This window comes from Homarus americanus, unplaced genomic scaffold (assembly GCF_018991925.1).
Source record: "Homarus americanus isolate GMGI-L3 unplaced genomic scaffold, GMGI_Hamer_2.0 scaffold2558, whole genome shotgun sequence".
Classification (NCBI taxonomy): Eukaryota; Metazoa; Arthropoda; class Malacostraca; order Decapoda; family Nephropidae; genus Homarus; species Homarus americanus.
Genome location: NW_024745671.1, coordinates 629,728 through 651,343, shown reverse-complemented (window position 1 = coordinate 651,343; position 21,616 = coordinate 629,728).

Sequence of the window (21,616 nt, the reverse complement as noted above, 5' to 3'; positions counted from 1 at the left end):
TAATTAAGCCTTAAAAGTATTATATAAACATACCTGTATAACAAAATCTACCGAGGTGTTCATTATTACACCCACAATCTACCGAGGTGTTCATTGTTATATTAAAAGCAGAAGGAAAAAGTTACTTAAAAACAACGTGAAGAAACAGTTCCTTAAGAATCAGCCAGACGAATACACTCCACTAAAACAATACAACCTCCCTCATGAGACCAAGTCGTAGGTGGTCCAGAAACTAAACTGTGGAAGAAATATTTTTTTTGCTGTATTGTGCAAGAAAAAATCACTTAGAAGCAACATTACCACACAATACCACTACCACTGAAGCAACATTACCGCACAGCACCACTACCACTGAAGCAACATTACCGCACAACACCACTACCACTGAAGCAATATTACCACACAACACCACTAACACTGAAGCAACATTACCACACAACACCACTACCACTGAAGCAACATTACCACACAACACCACTACCACTGAAGCAACATTACCACACAACACCACCACCACTGAAGCAACATTACCACACAACACCACTACCACTGAGGCAACATTACCGCACAGCACCACTACCACTGAAGCAACATTACCACACAACACCACTACCACTGAAGCAACATTACCACACAACACCACTAACACTGAAGCAACATTACCACACAGCACCACTACCACTGAAGAAGCAACATTACCACACAACACCACTACCACTGAAGCAACATTACCACACAACACCACTACCACTGAAGCAACATTACCACACAACACCACCACCACTGAAGCAACATTACCACACAACACCACTACCACTGAGGCAACATTACCGCACAGCACCACTACCACTGAAGCAACATTACCACACAACACCACTACCACTGAAGCAACATTACCACACAACACCACTAACACTGAAGCAACATTACCACACAGCACCACTACCACTGAAGCAACATTACCACACAACACCACTACCACTGCGACTCTTTATTACTGAGAAATGTGTGATTTTAATAAGATGTCCATTGATTGGGTTTCTTAGTTGGGATATTTCTCTAAAAAAAGGGAATATTGGAATAGTCAACAAAGATAAGAGAGGAAGGGGAAATGTTGAATATAGTGAAACCTCCAGATAACGGACTCTTGATACAACGGACTTTCCTTCTCCATATAGTCCGTTAAATAAAGGTGTGTCACTATATCTCATACGGAAACTTCAAGAATATTTCTCAAGTATACAAATGATCTGTACAGGTAAAGGTTGATAGGCTAATATGGATTCTATAATACGTTTCACCTCTAATTTAGATTGTCATTATTAAATAAGGTAATTAAATATTCCTGAAGACGTGGGACATTCTGTGTACATTTTCTTTTAAACGAGATCACTGGTTAGCCAATACTCTCTCTCTCTCTCTCTCTCTCTCTCTCTCATTTTCTCTCCAGGTGAGGTGTAGCGGGCCCTCTCACACCGCTCAAGAGACTCTCCTGGGTAGAATTTGTCTCACGAATCCTTCCTCGTTGTCGCTGGAGGCAAAACAAAACATGAAGAAGAATTGGAAAGGGATTTATATCTTATTAAATATGCCAGTCATCCTGTTGCCATCCCTCCCTCACTGGTGTTTGATGTGACAGACAGACGTTTTCGGGTTGTGGGGGGTCATAACTAAGGTCAAGAGGGAGAATTAGTATGGTACGGGAGTTTGTTTGGTTCGAGGGTTTGTTTGGTTCGAGGGTTTGTTTGATTCGCAGGTTTGTTTGGTTCGAGGGTTTGTTTGGTTCGAGGGTTTGTTTGGTTCGAGGGTTTGTTTGGTTCGAAGGTTTGTTTGTTTCGAGGTTTTGTTTGTTTCGAGTAATGACGTTCAGGACCATCACGAGTGTCTTGAGAATAAATGCATAAATTTAATATCCAGTTGGTGACCATTGAGATAACGTGATATAATTCTCCTTTCAGGGACTGAAATAAATACCTTCATATATCCGACTGTGTTTAAGCCTATGTACCAAGAGGTGTGTGTGTGAGAGAGAGAGAGAGAGAGAGAGAGAGAGAGAGAGAGAGAGCATGGTTGCCTCCCCTCACTCCCACTCACTACTGGCATTCCTGACAACTGTTTCCTCCACACCTTCCATACTCCACACTCACTCATGCTCTCCACATCCTGTTCCACAACCCCACATTCTTGTCACGATCTCTCTCAACATAGACATAACCAACCAACATAACAACATCACAACATATACACAAACTTCCATAACTTTAACCTTAACTAGTAAAAATAAAAGTACTAGAAAAAGGTCATAAAAACAATTTATTATTTTCAGTCATTTTGTTTTAGTAATTATTTACGTTAGGAGAGTGAGAGGATATTGACTCTCTCTCTCTCTCTCTCTCTCTCCGCCCCTCCCCTGCCCCTCTCCTGCTCCCCTCTGGCCCCCTCCCTCCACCTCTCCCTGTGAGTAAAGGTGAATGTACTGAGCTGTTTCAAGGTTTAATGTCAAGCTGGACTGGGTGATTACGACTCTCGCTCCAATGTATGTGAGTGGTAGTGAGCTGGTTGGCAAAGGGACATCAGCCTTGTGGTAGTGGTGGTAGTGGTGGTGGTGGTAGTAATGGTAGTGGTGGTGGGTGGTGGTGGTGGTGGTGGTGGTGGTGGTGGTAGTAATGGCAGTGGTGGTGGTGGTGGTGGTGGTGGCAGTACGGTAGTGGTGGTAGTAATAATGGTGGTGGTAGTAATGGTAGTGGTGGTGGTGGTGGTAGTAATGGTAGTGGTGGTGGTGGTGGTGGTAGTAATGGTAGTGGTGGTGGTGGTGGTAGTAATAGTAGTAGTGGTGGTGGTATTGGTGGTGGTGGTGGTGGTAGTAATGGTAGTGGTGGTGGTGGTGGTGGTAGTAATGGTAGTGGTGGTGGTGGTAGTAATGACCTGACAGCGGGTATTATCAGCAATATTCAAGGAAGGGAAAATTCCCCTAACACACCAGGGGAAAAAAATCTTTATTCAGTAGGAAAAAATGATCTGGTAAAGGTGGCGAGAATTCCATTGAGGTTTTCTCCGAGGTCTCATGATGATGGCGACTGAGTAAACCACAAACATGGTGATTATATTCAAGATGATGCACTGCTGGTGACTGAGTTTGGTGACTGAGTTTGGTGACTAAGTTTACATAACACCTAGTGACTGAGTTTACACAACGCCTGTTGACTGAGTTTGGTGACTGAGTTTACACAACGCCTGGTGACTGAGTTTACACAACGCCTGGTGACTGAGTTTACACAACGCCTGGTGACCGAGTTTACACAACGCCTGGTGACTGAGTTTACACAACGCCTGGTGACTGAGTTTACACAACACCTGGTGACTGAGTTTACACAACGCCTGGTGACTGAGTTTACACAACACCTGGTGACTGAGTTTACACAACGCCTGGTGACTGAGTTTACACAACACCCGGTGACTGAGTTTACACAACGCCTGGTGACTGAGCTTACACAACGCCTGGTGACTGAGTTTACACAACGCCTGGTGAATAAGTTTACACAACCTTTGGTGGCTGAGTTAGGTGACTGAGTTTACACAACGCCTGGTGACTGAGTTTACACAACGCCTGGTGACTGAGTTTACACAACACCTGGTGACTGAGTTTACACAACCCTTGGTTACTGAGTTTGGTGACTGAGTTTACACAACGCTTGGTGACTTTGTTTACATAACGCCTGGTGACTGAGTTTACACAACACCTGGTGACTGAGTTTACACAACCCTTGGTGACTGAGTTTGGTGACTGAGTTTACACAGTGCTTGGTGACTGAGTTTACTGTTGCGGACCGCCTCTTATTACTCGTCCACACTGTGATAATTCTTTCCCGCAGAGCATTACAGTGTCTGAGAGCTCAACATGGCTGCCTGAATTATCAAAACAGATATACACAATATGGTGAAACTACACAATATACCCTGCACTGGTGTCCTATAACTTGTCTGTGTTTGTCTGTGTGTGTCTGTGTCTGTGTGTATGTGTTCGTTTATTTACAAGTTTGTGTGTTTTTGTGGATGCGTTGACGTGTGAGCGAGTGTGAATGCTTTTGTGTGTGTGTGTGTGTGTGTGTGTGTGAATGCTTTTGTGTGTGTGTGTGTGTGTGTGTGTGTGCGTTAGTCAGATCAATACTCGTCCGCTTTTCCTATAATAACTCAATGACGAACTTCAAGTAAAGTCTATTTGGAACTAAAGAAATAAATATCACCTGAAGATTAGACACCCTCAGCTTATTTTACCTGATGGTAGCTGAGGGGGGGGGGGTATTAGATTAGATTAGATTAGGTGACAAGCAAACGTGCCTAATCCTCAGGTAATCCAGAAAGAATCCTTCTCTTGACGTCACTCGATATCAAAGTAAAATCAGAAAAAAATGGAGAATTTTATTGGTAAAAAGTAAACAATTAACCCATGACGTCAACATTCCCAAAGAGGATTATTTTCTCAGCAGTTAACTATGTACACGTTCGGTGAAGCCATTAGTTGCTGTAGTTGACGGCACTAGAGGGGAGGGGGGGGAGGGGGGGGAGGGAGGAAAAGGTGAGATGAGAATTTGATGATAACAGCTTTGCTGATAAACAAGGTCAGGAAACAGCTCTAGGTAGGGGCAGGAGGGGTCTAGGTAGGGGCAGGTGGGGTCTAGGTTGGGTTAGATGGGGTCTAGGTGGGGACTACGTGGGTCCAGGTGAGGTTAGATAGGTCAGGTGGCGTCTAGGTAGGGCCAGGTGGGTTCTAGGTGGGATCAGGTGGGGTCTAGGTGGATCAGATAGGGTCAGGTGGGGTTAGATAGTGCGAGGTGGGGTCTAGGGTGGGCCACGTGGTGTTAGATGGGGTCTAGTTGGGGTCAGGTGGGGCCAGGTGGGGCTTAGGTGGGGTCAGGTGGGGCCAGGTGGGGCTTAGGTGGGGTCAGGTGGGGCCAGGTGGGGCTTAGGTGGGGTCAGGTGGGGCCAGGTGGGGTCAGGTGGGGCCAGGTGGGGTCTAGGTGGGGTCTAGGTGCGTCCTCGATAGTGTCTTAGTTATTCCTTCCCTGAACTGACTCCTTTAACCCATGGACAAAAGACAAACATTAAAACTCACACGTAAAATTTTCCCCAAGTAAATGGTGATGTGAGAATTTATCTGACTGGTCCCTTTTATCAAGGTCCAAATACAAACAAGTTTAATAGTATCGAAACTACACCGAGGCTCTACCGTAATTAAATGCATCCCACACTATCTTTCAATCAATGGGGAGGGAGAATTTAACGGAGGAATTATTTAATCATTAAAGGGTCAAATTTCTCCAATGTTCGCTCGGGTATTTTTACTCTCATAGCAGGAAGGAACTAGTTATAGTAGAGACTCTGTGCAATTTTTGACGCCAGCTTACGTGAGACAGCCGCGTCCGCCTTCATAACCTTAGTTCAGGGGCAGGGTGGAGTTTAACATACTGTACGTATCTTTGAGACTCCATTATTTGTGTCGTCGCCTAAATGATACAGTTTGATGTGTCTTCACGAACCTTTCAGACTCCATCTTTGGCTCGTAGTGTAAGTGATTTAATTATGTACATTGTTTCATCCAATTTGGGTAAGAAAATTTAATGTGCAAACCTTCCCGAATATCCAATATTTATGTCCCAGTTTAAGTGAAACCACATTATGTGCTTTCTACATTATTTACATATAGTTAGTGAAGTTTAACATTAAAAGCGTTTTAAAACATGAGCAGAAACGATGAAGAATTCAACGTTAGAATCACGGTGAATTGAGCAGACCGGAGTGGAGGTAGTTAGATAGTCACCCCCTCACCCCCACCACCACCATTGTGTAGCGCCTCTCACAGTGTTAATTAGTTTTGACAGTGGCTGGCCGGAGCCACTCACCGCCCACACACGATATATATATATATATATATATATATATATATATATATATATATATATATATATATATATATATATACCATTGGACTTCACTTAGGTCATTGTTGGCAGCAATGTTATTACTTCTTTTATTAAGAAAATAATTGACCTAAATTGAACTTGAAGGAATATCTTACCTGAGGCGAGATGTAATTTACTTCCTTTTGTTGTTGTTGAGTGATTACCTTTTTCTTATTATGCCACCTTTTATTATTAGTAGTATTATGTTATTATTATTATTATTATTATTATTATTATTATTATTATTATTATTATTATTATTATTATTATTATTATTATACTATTTTAGCCACGACTCTCACCATCCTACAATTTAATCACTGGACCTTCAGCTGCGTCCTTCTCTAAACTTTGTTCTCCCATTAATACAGTTAACAGGATGTGACGCACAAAGAGGAGTAAATAAAGATGAAGCAGCACACTCACCGATAATCTTATTCTCTCAGGTGAGGTAAGTGGAGGAGACGAGGAAGATAAATGAGATAGTTATGGAACACCTTATCTCTTTCTCACTCTCTCCACCCCCTTCTCTCCTTCACCCTGGTGCAGCTCCACTTGCCTCGCTAACTAATGTTCCCTTGAGTAATCTCCCTGCAGGTCTTCTTTCTGCACGCCCACACCAGCCTTTCTACCGCCAGACTCCCCGTATTTCAAGAGCCCCTGGTCCCCACTGTGCGAGTTTGCCTGCCTGTTTGTCTGCTTTCTCCTCCTCAACCTCCTTCTCTCTCTCCTTCCTTCCCTCCTCCCTCCCCTTCTCCTCAAGAACCACGATTCCTAGCATTGGAAGCCTTTAGCGCTGCCTCACTTTTCGTCGCTGTGGAAGTTCTCGTTTCCAGGATTTTCTCAGTGTGGAAACTTTCAACTTCTTTGATTTATTATCGCGGAAGCTTTCGTCTTTACTACGATTCCTCCTCCCATTGGTATTACAAAGTAGAAAGAAGCCTTTACCTCCCTGAATCCTCACTATGGAAGCCTTTACCGCCCTGAATCCTCACTATGGAAGCCTTTACCTCCCTGAATCCTCACTATGGAAGCCTTTACCTCCCTGAATCCTCACTATGGAAGCCTTTACCTCCCTGAATCCTCACTATGGAAGCCTTTACCGCCCTGAATCCTCACTATGGAAGCCTTTACCTCCCTGAATCCTCACTATGGAAGCCTTTACCGCCCTGAATCCTCACTATGGAAGCTTTTACCTCCCTGAATCCTCACTATGGAAGCCTTTACCGCCCTGTAAATAGAGATGAAAGTTGAAAGGGTTAACGATTAGGAGGAACAGTTCAGGTGTGTATATTTACAAAAGTGTAATTGAGGTGATTAGGTATAAGGAAGTAATTAGTAACTGAGAATAATTAAAAAAAAATAGAATTAATGTTTTCTAATTGAGGAATATAATGTTGTTTTTGTTTATTCAAGTGAGAGAAACTGAGAGAAAGGAAACCCCCAAAAGAAAGATGGAGGATAATAATAATAAATAGGAATAATAGCAAAGAAGAATAAAGAAAGACGGATCGAGAGAGAAAAGAAATAATAGGAGACAGAAGAGAATGATAAGACGGGTAAGACATTAGAGAGAGAGAGAGAGAGAGAGAGAGAGAGAGAGGAGAGAGAGAGAGAGAGAGAGAGAGGAAAACAAGAAAACAAGAAACAAAAACACAACGTGAACCAATACAACAACCCACCCACTCCACCTCTGCCACTCACACTCCACTCATTCCACTCACCCACCCATCTACACTAACCCTCCACAACAAACCATCTCTTAACTAACATCATAAACCACACACACACACACACACTGTTCAATGTCATTTCGCAGCTATTTAGAACGAGGTAATTTTCTCAGGTAATAAGCTATTAAGAATGCAGAAGGATAGAAGTAAAGTACATTCTATATAGCCTTCCCCTTCTATAGCAAACCCTCATATAAGCTTTATATAGCCTTATATAACCTGAGTGAACTGCTATACTCTTCAAGTTTTAAGGTACTTGAGATAGCCCTCGTATAATGGATTGTTCGAGAGAGAGAGAGAGAGAGAGAGAGAGAGAGAGAGAGACCCACAAATCACTGGGAACTTGTGTTAACGATCGCTGAACTATTAAATGGAATATCACCTTACTCGGTACGATCTACAGGTGAACGTATGTATCTTTTTCGCATTTCTTTTTACTCAATGTGTGTGTGTGTGTGTGTGTGTGTGTGTGTGTGTGTGTGTGTGTGTGTGTGTGTGTGTCTTTCTTTCTTTGTCTTCGTCCGTCTTCCACCCCCTCTCTCTTCTTCTTCTTTCTTTTTCTTTCTTCTTTCTCTCGTCCCTCCTAGTTAGCATATTAGTGGTAGTGAGAGACATTAGACTGGACTGTTATTGTGTTTGAGATAATGTTACATACCACGAGACAAAGAGATAGTATCTAGTTTAATCTGATTACAGGCAAGGTGGATTTTGGTGGAGATAGAGAGAGAGATAAAGAGGAGAGAGAGAGAGAGAGAGAGAGAGAGAGAGAGAGAGAGAGAGAGAGAGAGAGAGAGAGAGAAAGAGAGAGAGAATAGCGGTGATTAGAGATAGGTTTAAAATAAAGAGAAGAGATCTATGATGGTTTGAGATAATACTAATGAAATGAGAGACAAAATTATGGTAATGACGATTAGTGATATAAAAATAAGAGATATTTATAACAAATAGTTGGATGGTAGTGAGAGACACATTGGTGAGAGATAGTATTATAGTGGTGTGTGAGAGAGACAGTTGTATATTGGTGAGAGATAATATTGTTACAAGACGAACAGATGGTGGCCTGAATTGCAACGGAGGCTGATATTGACTCTCTATATTGAATAATGTGTTAGAGCTGAGAGAGAGAGAGAGAGAGAGAGAGAGAGATCCACTCACGCGTCATGCTACTAATTACTTATTCGGAAGACCTGAGTAAAAAATAAATAAAAAAATAGCCAGATATATCACTAAACATTGTCAGTGTACCAGGTAATTAATCCTCACCTCTCTCTCTCTCTCTCTCTCTCTCTCCTTCTGTAATCACTTAACCTACGATAACAATTAGTATCGGTTTGATAGTTTCTTTAACCACTATTTTTTTCTTGTTTTTTTTTTCGTGGTAATATAACATAGAGAGTGTGTGTGTGTGTGTGTGTGTGTGTGTGTGTGTGTGTGTGTGTGTGTGTGTGTGTGTGTGTGTGTGTGTAACTCCAATACAGGTAAATATAGCATCACCTTTACCTGGCTTAATTACAACAGTGAGTGATCAGCTGATGAGGAGGAACGGCAGGTGAAAGGCTCATGGGACAACAAAACCACAACAGATTTAATCACCTTTAGTGTTATCATTTTCTCTCTTCTCTTCCTCTCCCAGCAAAATCATCTCGAGAAGGAGAACTTTTGACCCATTTTACGTATGACATTCCATTATTCTTTCTCACCTGGAAATAGAGTAATTAGGTTCATTTTTACCTGTATTTCTACCCCTGTTTCTCACTCTTTATCTACGGTAAATAAATGAAACATGAGATAAAATTTAGAAAAACAATTATGGACTGAATTTTACACCAAAACTTTTATCACCTTATGGTTAAATAACGTACCGCTGATACTAACTTAACCTAACGCTAACATTAACCTACTCTAACGCTAACCTAACCTAACCAAACCCCTCAGGTAGCATTAGGGTGTTTAATCATCAGGTGATATAATAAACCACAATATCACAACATCACAAACACATATAAACCTGAACAGTAACACACGGTTAATTAAAACATAGATGGACCACTACGATACCTTTAATTACACACACACACCTGAGGTTTAAACATCTCCGTATAATTACCATAGCAACATCCTTGTATTGAAAACTGAATATGTTAGGATTAATATCGGTATATACTCAGCATCTAACACTGTAGTAGGATAATAATTCACTGCTACAAATATTACCAGCTATTAACTTCTGGATTCCCAATGTATTACTACAGAAACTTGAGCTTTAATCGTGTCTAGTATCCAGATTTATAGATAGACATATTCTCCTACCTTCCTTCATCCTTTTGGGGGAGGGAGGGAGGGGAGGGGGAGTAAAAAATAAAATAAAAAAACATGACGCGCTTACAGGAGCTTTTATATAATTATTGGCCGCGGAAAACAAGGAGCGGGGTGGCCGGGTTTACATCAGTGCCCAGGCTAGAGGCTCCCGTCATCCCGTGTTACTGGGAAGCCACTGAATGTGTTCTTTTATACTGAGATAGGCTTTTGATGTACAGCGGTGTGATGGGGGTGGGGGGAGTGTGTGGGTGATGAGGGACAGTGTGATGAGGGGGAAGAATGGGTGATGAGGGACAGTGTGATGAGGGAAGAATAGGTGATGAGGAGGAACAATGGGTTATGAAGGACAATATAATGAAGGGAACAATGGGTGATGAGGGGGAACAATGGGTTATGAGACAGTATAATGAGGGAACAATGGGTGATGAGGAGACAGTGTGATGAGGGGAACAATGGGTGATGAGGAACAATGGGTTATGAAGGGACAGTATAATGGGGAACAATGGGTGATGAGGGGACAGTGTGATGAGGGGGAACAATGGGTGATGAGAGACAATGGGTGATGAGGGGGAACAATGGGTGATGAGGGGAACAATGGGTGATGAGGGGGACAGTGTGATGAGGGACAGTGTGATGAGGGAAACATGGGTGATGACAGGACAGTATGATGAGGGGGAACAATGGGTGATGAGGAGGAACAATGGGTGGTGATGAGAACAATGGGTGACGAGGGACAGTGTGATGAGGGGAACAATGGGTGATGAGGGGGCAGTGTGATGAGGGGGCAGTGTGATGAGGGGGAACAATGGGTGATGAGGGGACAGTGTGATGAGGGGGAACAATGGGTGATGAGGAGGAACAATGGGTGGTGATGAGAACAATGGGTGACGAGGGGACAGTGTGATGAGGGGGAACAACGCAACGATAAGAAGGTACAGCGGAATGATCTGCTTATGTAGAGGAACAGCGGAATGATCAGCTGACGCTGGCAAACAGTAATGTCATCAGGTAGTGAGAGGAGGAGGCGGTGTTTATGGAGGCAGGGAGGAGGAAGATAAGCACAGTTGCTATTGTGACGACGAGTCGCAGTAGAGGGGGAGTGAGAGCACACACCTAATGGGCCCCACGGGGCCTCGTAAACACACCCTCTTATCTGTCTCCCTTGCTTCATTTTCACCCTATCCCGAGGAATGGAGTGTAATTGCCAACAGACAAACACTCACAAGGAGAACGTTTAATAATTTGCAACTCAGGGACCGCATACCAGGTGGCACACACAGAACAAAAACGTATTCGGGAGGAGTGTTTTCAGGAAGGACTGAAAAACAGCATTTACTATGCTCGGCGTGGTAATGAGGTACCAGTGTGAGGAGGCGGCGGCCGCCTCTTGTTCCACCCACGTGAAATATACAATACTATTCGTCGCTGGCAAGGCTGTGTTGCTCGCTGCACCACAGTCCTCGCTCACTAGTGTTTATTATTTACATTTTGTTTTTTCTATTTTTTCCTGGCAGGGATAAAGTGTGCTTTGCCACACCTATTCCAAATTTTATTCAAAATACAGACAAAAAAATACGGCCAACTGAACTTTCAATTTATATTCTGAGCAGATCACTATCATATTCATTGCTCGTTTAACGGAGAGTAAAGGGCTTCCTCAAACGACCTGTTTCTTTCATACTCTGAGGCCACGAGCGGTGATTTAATCTCCATTATAATCCCGTTTGAGCTGGAGATACGTTGTTCATAATTGTATTAAAATGAGCTTCATTTAAATATTTAATGACTAAGTTCTACAACGCGAGGAAGAGTTAGTTCATATTGTTTAATAATATGACTGAGGATATATGACTCATGATCACTGTAACCCAACGGGGATATATGACTTATGATCACTGTAATACAACGAGAATATATGACTCATGATCACTGTAACCCAACGGGGATATATGACTTAATACATAATGAGATTAACTTTCTGGTTGATAACTTCCATAATACAAACAATATCTAACTGGTTAATAATTACGGAAAAAAAAATATTCGTTGTTCCACACCCCCCCCCCCACACCCACCCCACACCCACCCATCCACACCCCCCCACACACACCCTGTACCACTACTGTGACTGATGATGGTAAACAAACGCACCGTATTATTATTATTTTTCAACACCAACTCACAAGAGACAAAGGTATAACTCGATATGTTTCATTATAGCACAACACGAAGGAAACTTATTGTGTTAGTGTAAAAGTTTTATTAAAATTATCCTGGTGATGACTCGTGGCAAAGTTACACGATTTTTTAAAATTTTTTTTTTACTTTTTTTTTCAAGTATAGGTAACGCTAGATGCTTACGTCATCAGTACCAACTAGGATTGATGTCATTATTGGTAAGATTGACGTCATTATTACTAAGTAGGGTTGATGGATTGATGGCAAATTCCCTTCGTCTTATATATCTCCCACTATTTATAATTTTCCTTCTTCTTTCAGACTTCTCTTCCCTTCCATCCACTCCACACAAGAATAGGAAGGAATAATGATAATAATTTGAAGTATATAAATATATATGTATATATTTTACGATGGCACGTGGTCTGGTTTCGCCATGGTGTTTCTTGAGTTATTTAATCTTTTCTGGGGTCATTTGAGAGAGCGAGAGAGAGTTAAGCACTTCCAAGGACAAGTCTCATATAATAATACAGTGTTGGGACTACACACACACACACACACACACACACACACACACACACACACACACACACACACACACACACACACACATACACACACACACACACACACTTCAACCTACTCTTTTTTTTACAGTATATCAAGTATGACTTACTGTATATAGCAGGTGATTATTACCCGTTCTCATGACTCTCTCCACAAAGACGATGATGACGGTAAGTTTATGAAGTGGCGAATGAAGGAGGAGGAGGAGGAAAGAGAAGAGGGGGAGGAGGAAAGAGAAGAAGAAGGGGAAGAAGAGGAGGAGGAGGAGTAAAAATAAGAACAGAAGGAGGTGGAGAGGGATATAGAAGCTGGTGGGGAGGATGATTTAAAGAATAAAAACAGGAGGTGGGAATAAGAGGAGGAAGAAAGAGAGGAAAACGATAAGGAAGAGGAGGAAGAAAGAGAGGAAAACGATAAGGAAGAGGAGGAAGAAAGAGAGGAAAACGATAAGGGGGAGGAAGGAGAATAAGAAAGAGTTATGGAATAGGAACAGGAGGTGGGAGTAAGAGGAGGATGGAAGATAAGAAAACGATAAGGAAGAGGAGGAAAAATGGGAATTGAAGGAAGAGTAGTAGTAGTAGTAACAGAAACAGGAGGTAAGAGAAACAGAAGCAACAACAACAGGAGAAGTAGGAAGAATAGAAGCACAGGAAGAGGAGAAGGAGTAAAACAAGAATACAATCTAAGACATATTTACACCTGAAGGAACACAGAAGACAGACCCAGTAGCATCTTCAACATCGCCTCCCTAAATAATACCGTGTGTGTGTGTGTGTGCCAATAACCACATGTTGACACAACTCACTGAGGCTTGTAGAGCATCACTTTACCTACGTCCTGTTCCCGACTATGTTACATTTGGTACTGTTTATTGTTCGGCGATTTTTCCACCTCTCTCTCTCTCTCTCTCTCTCTCTCTCTCTCTCTCTCTCTCTCTCTCTCTCTCTCTCTCTCTCTCTCGTTCTCTCTTTATCTGCCTCTCTCTCTCTCTTTCTCCCCCTTTCTCTGTAGGAAAAACAGCAAGAAAATGAACAAGAACAACATCAATAACAGCAATTGGATCAAGAAACAGAATTAAAAAAAGAAACGAAGAACAACAATAAAACAACAGCAACAACAAGGGGAGGAGGGAGGAGGGAGGATAGTATAGAGGCGGGTGACAGCCCCCCACCACCTCCCCCCCCTCAACACAACACAGTAAGGCTCGGTGTGACGTGACAAACAGAGAGGTATGTGGCTGCTCTAGGTCGATTCTGTCCTGAGAGAGAGAGAGATGGGCCCTTTTTTATCCTTCAATTCTTCTCTTAAATTAAAACAAAATAGAAAAGCTTCCTATGTGGTTGTGCTTCACCTCATTTTTTTGGGGAGGTTGAAAATAAAAAATAAAAAAAGAGACAGAGAGGAAAAAAAAATCTCAGCTTTTTATAGGGTCTTTTATGCTTCACTACTACGGGAAAAAAAAGATTTGGTACTCTGTTTATGCATGAATACATTACTATGCTAAAAAAAAAGAAAAAAAAAAGTGCACTGCATAACTACCCGTATCCCCCCTCCGTCTCATTTCGTGCTTATAATAATGAAACGTGTCATGTTGCGTGTCCCGTTCTCGACATGTTCTCCCCTACCATATCTATCAAGCAGTACTATTTTATTTTATTTTTTTATTGTATTTTTTTTAGGTATATCGGTACCTGTGTTATTCATCTCAATATATACAGAAGATTCAGGTACTAATTTTGTACGTATAGGTGAACCTAACCTAACCTAACCTAACCTAACCAAAGCCTTGTGCAATCAACCTAAACTAACCCCTACGTAATCTAACCTAAGCTAACCTAATATAACCTAACCTAACCTAACCTAACCTAACCAAAGCCTTGTGCAATCAGCCTAAACTAACCCTACGTAATCTAACCTAAGCTAACCTAACCTAACCTAACCTAACCAAAGCCTTGTGCAATCAATCTAAACTAACCCCTACGTAATCTAACCTAAGCTAACCTAATATAACCTAACCTAACCTAACCTATCCATCCAGGTAACGTTAGGGTGTTTTAATCATCAGGTGATATAAGCTGAGGTAAGGCAAATCCCCACATGATCTAGATACATCGTAGATTAGTCCATTATACCTTAAGGTCTTGTTGTGTTTCTAAGACAAAGTGAATTAAACCTCTGACGCCACCTCAACAACACCTGATATGACCTCTGACATCACCTCAACAACACCTGATATGACCTCTGACATCACCTCAACAACACCTGATATGACCTCTGACATCACCTCAACAACACCTGATATGACCTCTGACATCACCTCAACAACACCTGATATGACCTCTGACATCACCTCAACAACACCTGATATGACCTCTGACATCACCTCAACAACACCTGATATGACCTCTGACATCACCTCAACAACACCTGATATGACCTCTGACATCACCTCAACAACACCTGATATGTAAATTAACTCACGTCTTCCTTAGCTATTATTACCCACCCCTCCCCCCCCCTCACACACACACACACAACACGCACACAACATTCTTTACCACTGTGTTTTAGTTTCATTACCGGTCAGGACCCACTGGAATTGCATGTAGCAGTAACTCGAATCTAAAGAATTCCTTCACTGGTTCAATCCATCATTTTGGTACCTAATTTCTCTCTCTCTCTCTCTCTCTCTCTCTCTCTCTCTCTCTCTCTCTCTCTCTCTCTCTCTCTCTCTTTCAATATGTCTCCACTGCTCGGTTACACTTCATTGACATGCACCACCAACTTAACAATTCACTTACTAATTTAATCCATCTCTTTGTCCTCTTCTAGCCTCCTTCCCTCCCTCTCCTGCTCTCTTCCCTCCTTCTTTTCTTCCCTCCCTCCCTCCCTCGCATTCGTTTTCGTTATGTCATCCTCACCAGCTTATCATCCATCACTGGTAACTTTACTTCCTGATGTAAACACGAGAAAAAGATTAATATTTACGTCGTTTCATTGTTTGTCTTTGGTGCAGTTCTTGGCTGACGGTCATACAACAGTAGGAACTATCGGATTGTTCTCTGATAAAATAATAATAATAATAATAATAATAATAATAAACACCATACTGATTACCGCAGTGTCATGAGTGTTGACATCCGCCTCTATCCACCACGTTGGTCTAGGTGGCAGATGTCTCCCAGTGTGTGTGTGTGTGTTGTCTCGCGTTAAATCTAAACCTATCCACTTGAGTGCATCCTTAAGAACCGACGTGTGCGTGTTAGTTTAAAGGTTAAGAGATTGTGGTGGAACTCTAAAGGAGAATCATAGAACGAGCACTTTAACTTCCAAGAATGTAGAATTGGTTTGAAGTTAGTTAACGTCTTCCTTACCACGCACTCCTTCCTGTGTAAACAAACTTATTTCCGCCTCACACTGTTCTTCCCACCACCTTCCCGAGATTGCATAGTGAGGGTAGGGGGGGGGGATGTTATTATTTTACCTGCATGATTATTGTTTATTTTATGTTAATTATTTATATATCTACGATCACATAAACCCAACAAAATATACTTCCAGTGATAACTATATAAATAATGGCATTTCTTGTTACCTGTGATCTATATTATACTAAAATATTCATACTTGGGACTTGGATAAATATATACGTGTAAAAATTATAGCATACGCAGAGTAATGTTATGTTTATTTACCTTGTGAGTGATGTCGAGGTCTTGCAAAAAATGTCTGGTCTTTTATCAGTCTGCAAATGGGTCTGATGTGAGCCTGAAACAACGAGTGGAGGTGTAGGTAGAGTGGCCGGGGTGCTGCCACTATAGTCTTCACTAATATCTATCTCTTTTTCAGGGTCATAATCACTGTCATATTCCCCTAAAGAATCATTTGAAAGATTCTCATCACTTTCTGAACTAATTTTCAATCTGTTCTTCTCTATCAGAGGTGTTTGATGACGCCAGTGCTACAGAGAATAAAGCACATCCCACTCAGAGAACACACAAGAGATACTGACGTCCACCACATGGCTTCCACCACATATTCAAACATCTAAAGGGTGGGGGTGGGGGGGGGGGGTAATATAACACAATTTTTCAAAAACAAATATAATTGGTCGAGGAGGCAGCATAAACAATGGTTGCAGGTAGTTATTGGTTGGTTCATCGGTAGTTTGATGACATATTTACAGTTTAAGTAGTCGTTTGGTTGTTAATTCAATCATACAGTGAAACCTCTTTATAACGTACTATAATATATGAGAGGTTAGTCCGTTAGATCAAAGTCCGTTATATATGAAACCTTCTTATAACGGACTCTGAAGTTATATCCCACTGACACTTCTTACACAATACACCCATGGTCTCAGGAGTCAGTCAGTCAATCAGTCAAGTCAGTCAGTCAGTCAAGTCAGTCAGTCAGTCAGTCAAATCAGACAAGTAAGTCAAGTCAGTCAGTCAATCAAATCAGTCAAGTCAGTCAGTCCGTCAGTCAGTCAAGTCAGTCAGTCAGTCAAATCAGACAAGTCAGTCAAATCAGACAAGTCCGTCAGTCAGTCAAGTCAGTCAGTCAGTCAGTCAAGTCAGTCAGTCACTCGGAATGAATTCATATTCAGATTCTACTCAACTCCGAAAGGTCGCATATAACTCATTTTTATTGCCAGTTTCGTCATCTTTTTTTTTAACTTTACAGTGTATTAATGCTCTTCAATAACTACGGATATTAAAGCGTGTATGCTTGTGTTTGTTAGATTAATACACTAGTCATACAAGTATTAAATAACATCAAAGCTTAATAGAGTTAAATATTAAATCTCACCTGTATATATATATCTACAGGTATGTATGTGTATATATGGGATAAGATAATTTATATATATAGTTTGTCTAGTAAAAAAATGTATATATACACATCGTTCTATAGATTTTCATGGATATCGAGTGAATGTTTCTGTTTTCCCATCAACATTGTCCTTACCTGTTGGCAGTTTACCCCCAGGTGAGGACAATGTTGCTTATATGTAAGGTAGTTCTATGTAAGGGTGTTAAGGTGTTATTTACCTCACAAAATGGAAACAACAACCATGATTGTATCTTTTTTTAAACACGATAACCTTTGTAAAGAGCAAATATGGGTCCATTACTCTCCTTGTCTGTCTGTCTGTCTGTCTGTCTGCCTGTCTGTCTCTCTGTCTGTCTGTGCGCTTGATAGTTCAGTGGTCATAGATTCATAGTTTGTTATCCATAGTTCATAGGTGAAACTGAAACTATTTATTTACTTCACAATATTTACAAACAGAAAGACTTACACATGTTAAGCCTTATGAGAGCTACAGTTCACTTACACTTACACTTACGATCTACAATAGCTGGAATGTTATATAACGCGTATATAGTCAATTAACTATAAGCTTATTACAATAGCTTATGGAATATACAAATGTTATATAATAAGTTTATATATTATCATAAAATATAACAGCGGGAAGTTGACCTCAATATACATGTGAGATTATATGTACAGTATGTGTATTATAGACGAGAGTTCATTGGACTGGATTCACATTCACAAACCTATGTAATCTACGTTTGTTATAGGAAAAAAATTAGGCCTACTCATCTATATTATACTAAGCATTATTAGTATACTGTATATGGTATAGGTAAGGCAGGTAAGTTTTATGTACGTTATATCACAGGATAATTCATATGAAACTGAGAATAGTCAAGATTTTTTTTTCGTTGTTCGTTGTTCATGGTTTGTTGTTCGTTGTTCATGGTTTTTTGTTCGTTGTTCATGGTTTTTTGTTCGTTGTTCATGGTTTGTTGTTCGTTGTTCATGGTTTGTTGTTCGTTGTTCATGGTTTGTTGTTCGTTGCTCATGGTTTTTTGTTCGTTGTTCATGGTTCGTCGTTCGTTGTTCATGGTTTGTTGTTCGTTGTTCATGGTCCGTTGTTCGATTGTCCCTGGTTCATTGTTCTTTGGTTCAGGCTTCATATTGTCCATACTTCATACTAAAGTTAATGATCCGTAGAAAATTGCCCATTTCATGTTCTTCGTAGTACAGTGTATATATGATTCAGGATCCGTAGTACGTTGTCCATAGTACACTATCCATAGTTAATAATTCACACACAAATCTCACGACTCGTAGCTCGCTTCTCATTTTCCAGTTCACGGTATGATGCGTTCCTGTGTGGGTTGTAATTCATGATTTACGATTCACATTTCCCAAAGCTTCCAGTGTCATGGGGTAATAATTTTCCAGTTTATAGATTAGTCATGCTTTGCTATTTCCCCTCTCCAACATAATTGTTCACATTTTAGTGGTACTGGTTTATATAGCTTAAAATTTCACACCGTGGGCATTTCTATGTGGTGTGGGAGTTTCAATGCGTATATACAACGTATCGTTTATAACCCTAAGGTTTTGGATTTAGTGAATCAGGAGTTTCATAGTTTCGTGAATCCTGAATCGTGATAGTTTACTTTCGTTCGTGGTTTATGTCTCACTTACCTGTAAACCACCAATCGTTTTCGTGGTTTGGTTGAGTTGAATCATAGGGGATTTTATTAGTTCATTTAGTTCACATCCCGTTGTTCAAAGTTCAGGTAAGCCATCTCCCATTAGGTCATGTTTTACCTGGTTGTAATACGTGGGTCATTATTTCACATTCTGTTATGTATAGTTCAAAGTTCAGCTGCTTGTTCATCATTCTCCGTCGGATAGATACAGTAGATAGATAGATAGATAGAGAGATAGATAGATAGATAGATAGATAGATCACTAACACAATCAACCCCCTATATAATCTGCATAGACAAATACTACCTATCTCAGGGCCTATAGCATATCTCCATAGGCCTCAGCTGTCATGATCCTAGCTTTTGTTTTCGCTCTGTCTTCCGCTGTTTATAGTCTTCGTCGTCTATTGTTTGCGGTCAATGAGTTTGGGATTCGTTGTCCGTCGTTCGTGAATTAATCCTCGTCATTCGTAGTTTAGTTTACTTTAGTTTACTTTCACTATATCGGTGTTAATAGTTAACGTTCCACAACTCGTATTTCGTGGTCTTGAATCCATGATTTCCGTTCATAATAATATTCTTAGTTGGTTGTCCAAAATGTAATTGATCTTCGTTTTGTTATTGTCATTTGTATTCTGTAATTTGATCACTATTACAAAGGTTACAGTACTATCAGGTTTTCAGGTACAGTTTACAATTCATACTTTGTAATGTGGAGGTTAAATTCCCTGCCTGACCTCGACTCGCCAAATCAGAATCAGAAGTGAGAGTAACTGCCTCCTCTCTCGTCGTTCGCGGATTCCCCAGTTACAACATGCAGATTCAAGAGTCTCTATCAAACCAGGAATCTCTGCTCGGGCGCCTAAAATCCTCATCCGGATTTTCTGTCTCATTGTGCCCTAAGAACGCTGCGTATTTGTTTTGGGAAGACTGATGGTCGCCAGTTTTCGTAATATAACGTAATATAATACAGCCAGCACGGGGGAATTCCATGTCTTGCATAGTAAATAAAGTGTGAGAAATTTATGTTTTTTGTATGTGTTTTACTCTAAATTAGATAAAAGAAAGTAGTGAATCAGCCGATATGAGACCTGTACTTTGTGTCAGAAAAAAATATTCACGTAATTAAACCTAACTTAACCAAATTAAACCTACCAAGTCTACAAAGACCATTAAAACTTACAAAAACTAAAGACATCGGGATTTTATGTACCGTATTAACATGGTGGAGGTATTTTGTTCTGCAGGAAACTATCGCTAGGGGGTTTTCTCTGTATTTTTAATTTTTTTTGGTCCGTGTACTTAAGTCCTCCTTCTTGTACCCACACTGAGGCGTCTTCACCTACTTGGTTATTTCTGTTCCTCTCGAGATCTTTGTAACTTATACCAATTAGGTTTACTCTTCTGTTTTTTAAAACGGTGGATAATTAGGTACAGATCGTTAAGAAAAACAAGAATGGTTTAACAGATGTGAAGAAAGTAACAGGAAAGTGTAAGATAAGTTAAAAAAAGTGACATATCTATTTACTCATAACGTCAACTCACACACGTAGTAACTCGCTTTAATACTCTCCAGAAATAAATCACTATTTCCTCTACTTTGTCCTCACTGACTGATCACTGCACAGGGTCATAATCAAGATAAGAGGCACACGGATCTAAATGATTTACAATGCATGACTGTTATGAATTTACAGGACACGGAAACACATCACCGCAGCTGATGGCGGGCGGCCTGCACACTGGTTATTCGTCCGGTAATGTTCGCTACAAGTATCTGTTTTGTGTTTCATCAATGACATCCGTCCAAATATCCGCCACCAATGTTATGATTTATATCTGGCAATTAATTATCCTTCTTTTAATATTTGAATACATAACTCACTGCGTTTGGTGAATTGCTTTAAGCCAGAAACAATTGCTCCGTGAAATGTTTGAATGTGAGTTCAGTGAGCTCCGCCATAGTAATTTAGAGTATGTATATTATTGAAATACATTAATATATACATAGAGCTGTGTTTAATTGTTCTACACTGTAATTATTAACATTAAATACGTGAATCCTTCCTTAGACAGTAATGTTTAGAATATTTAAGCACGAAAGCCTAAGGACATCGCTTTTATTACTAGAACAAAGCCTTGTATCTCTCACCAATACAAAGCTGCTTTATATACTGAGAACAGGTCTATATACTGAGAATTTATCCTGAGAGAATCATTTATCTCTCACATGTACAATCAGTGTTCGCTTAACGCCCACAATCAGTTCTTGGTAACCTATTCGTTAACTGGATGTACTGTTCGTTAAGCGGAGGTACTTTAAACGGAGGTACATTAAGCA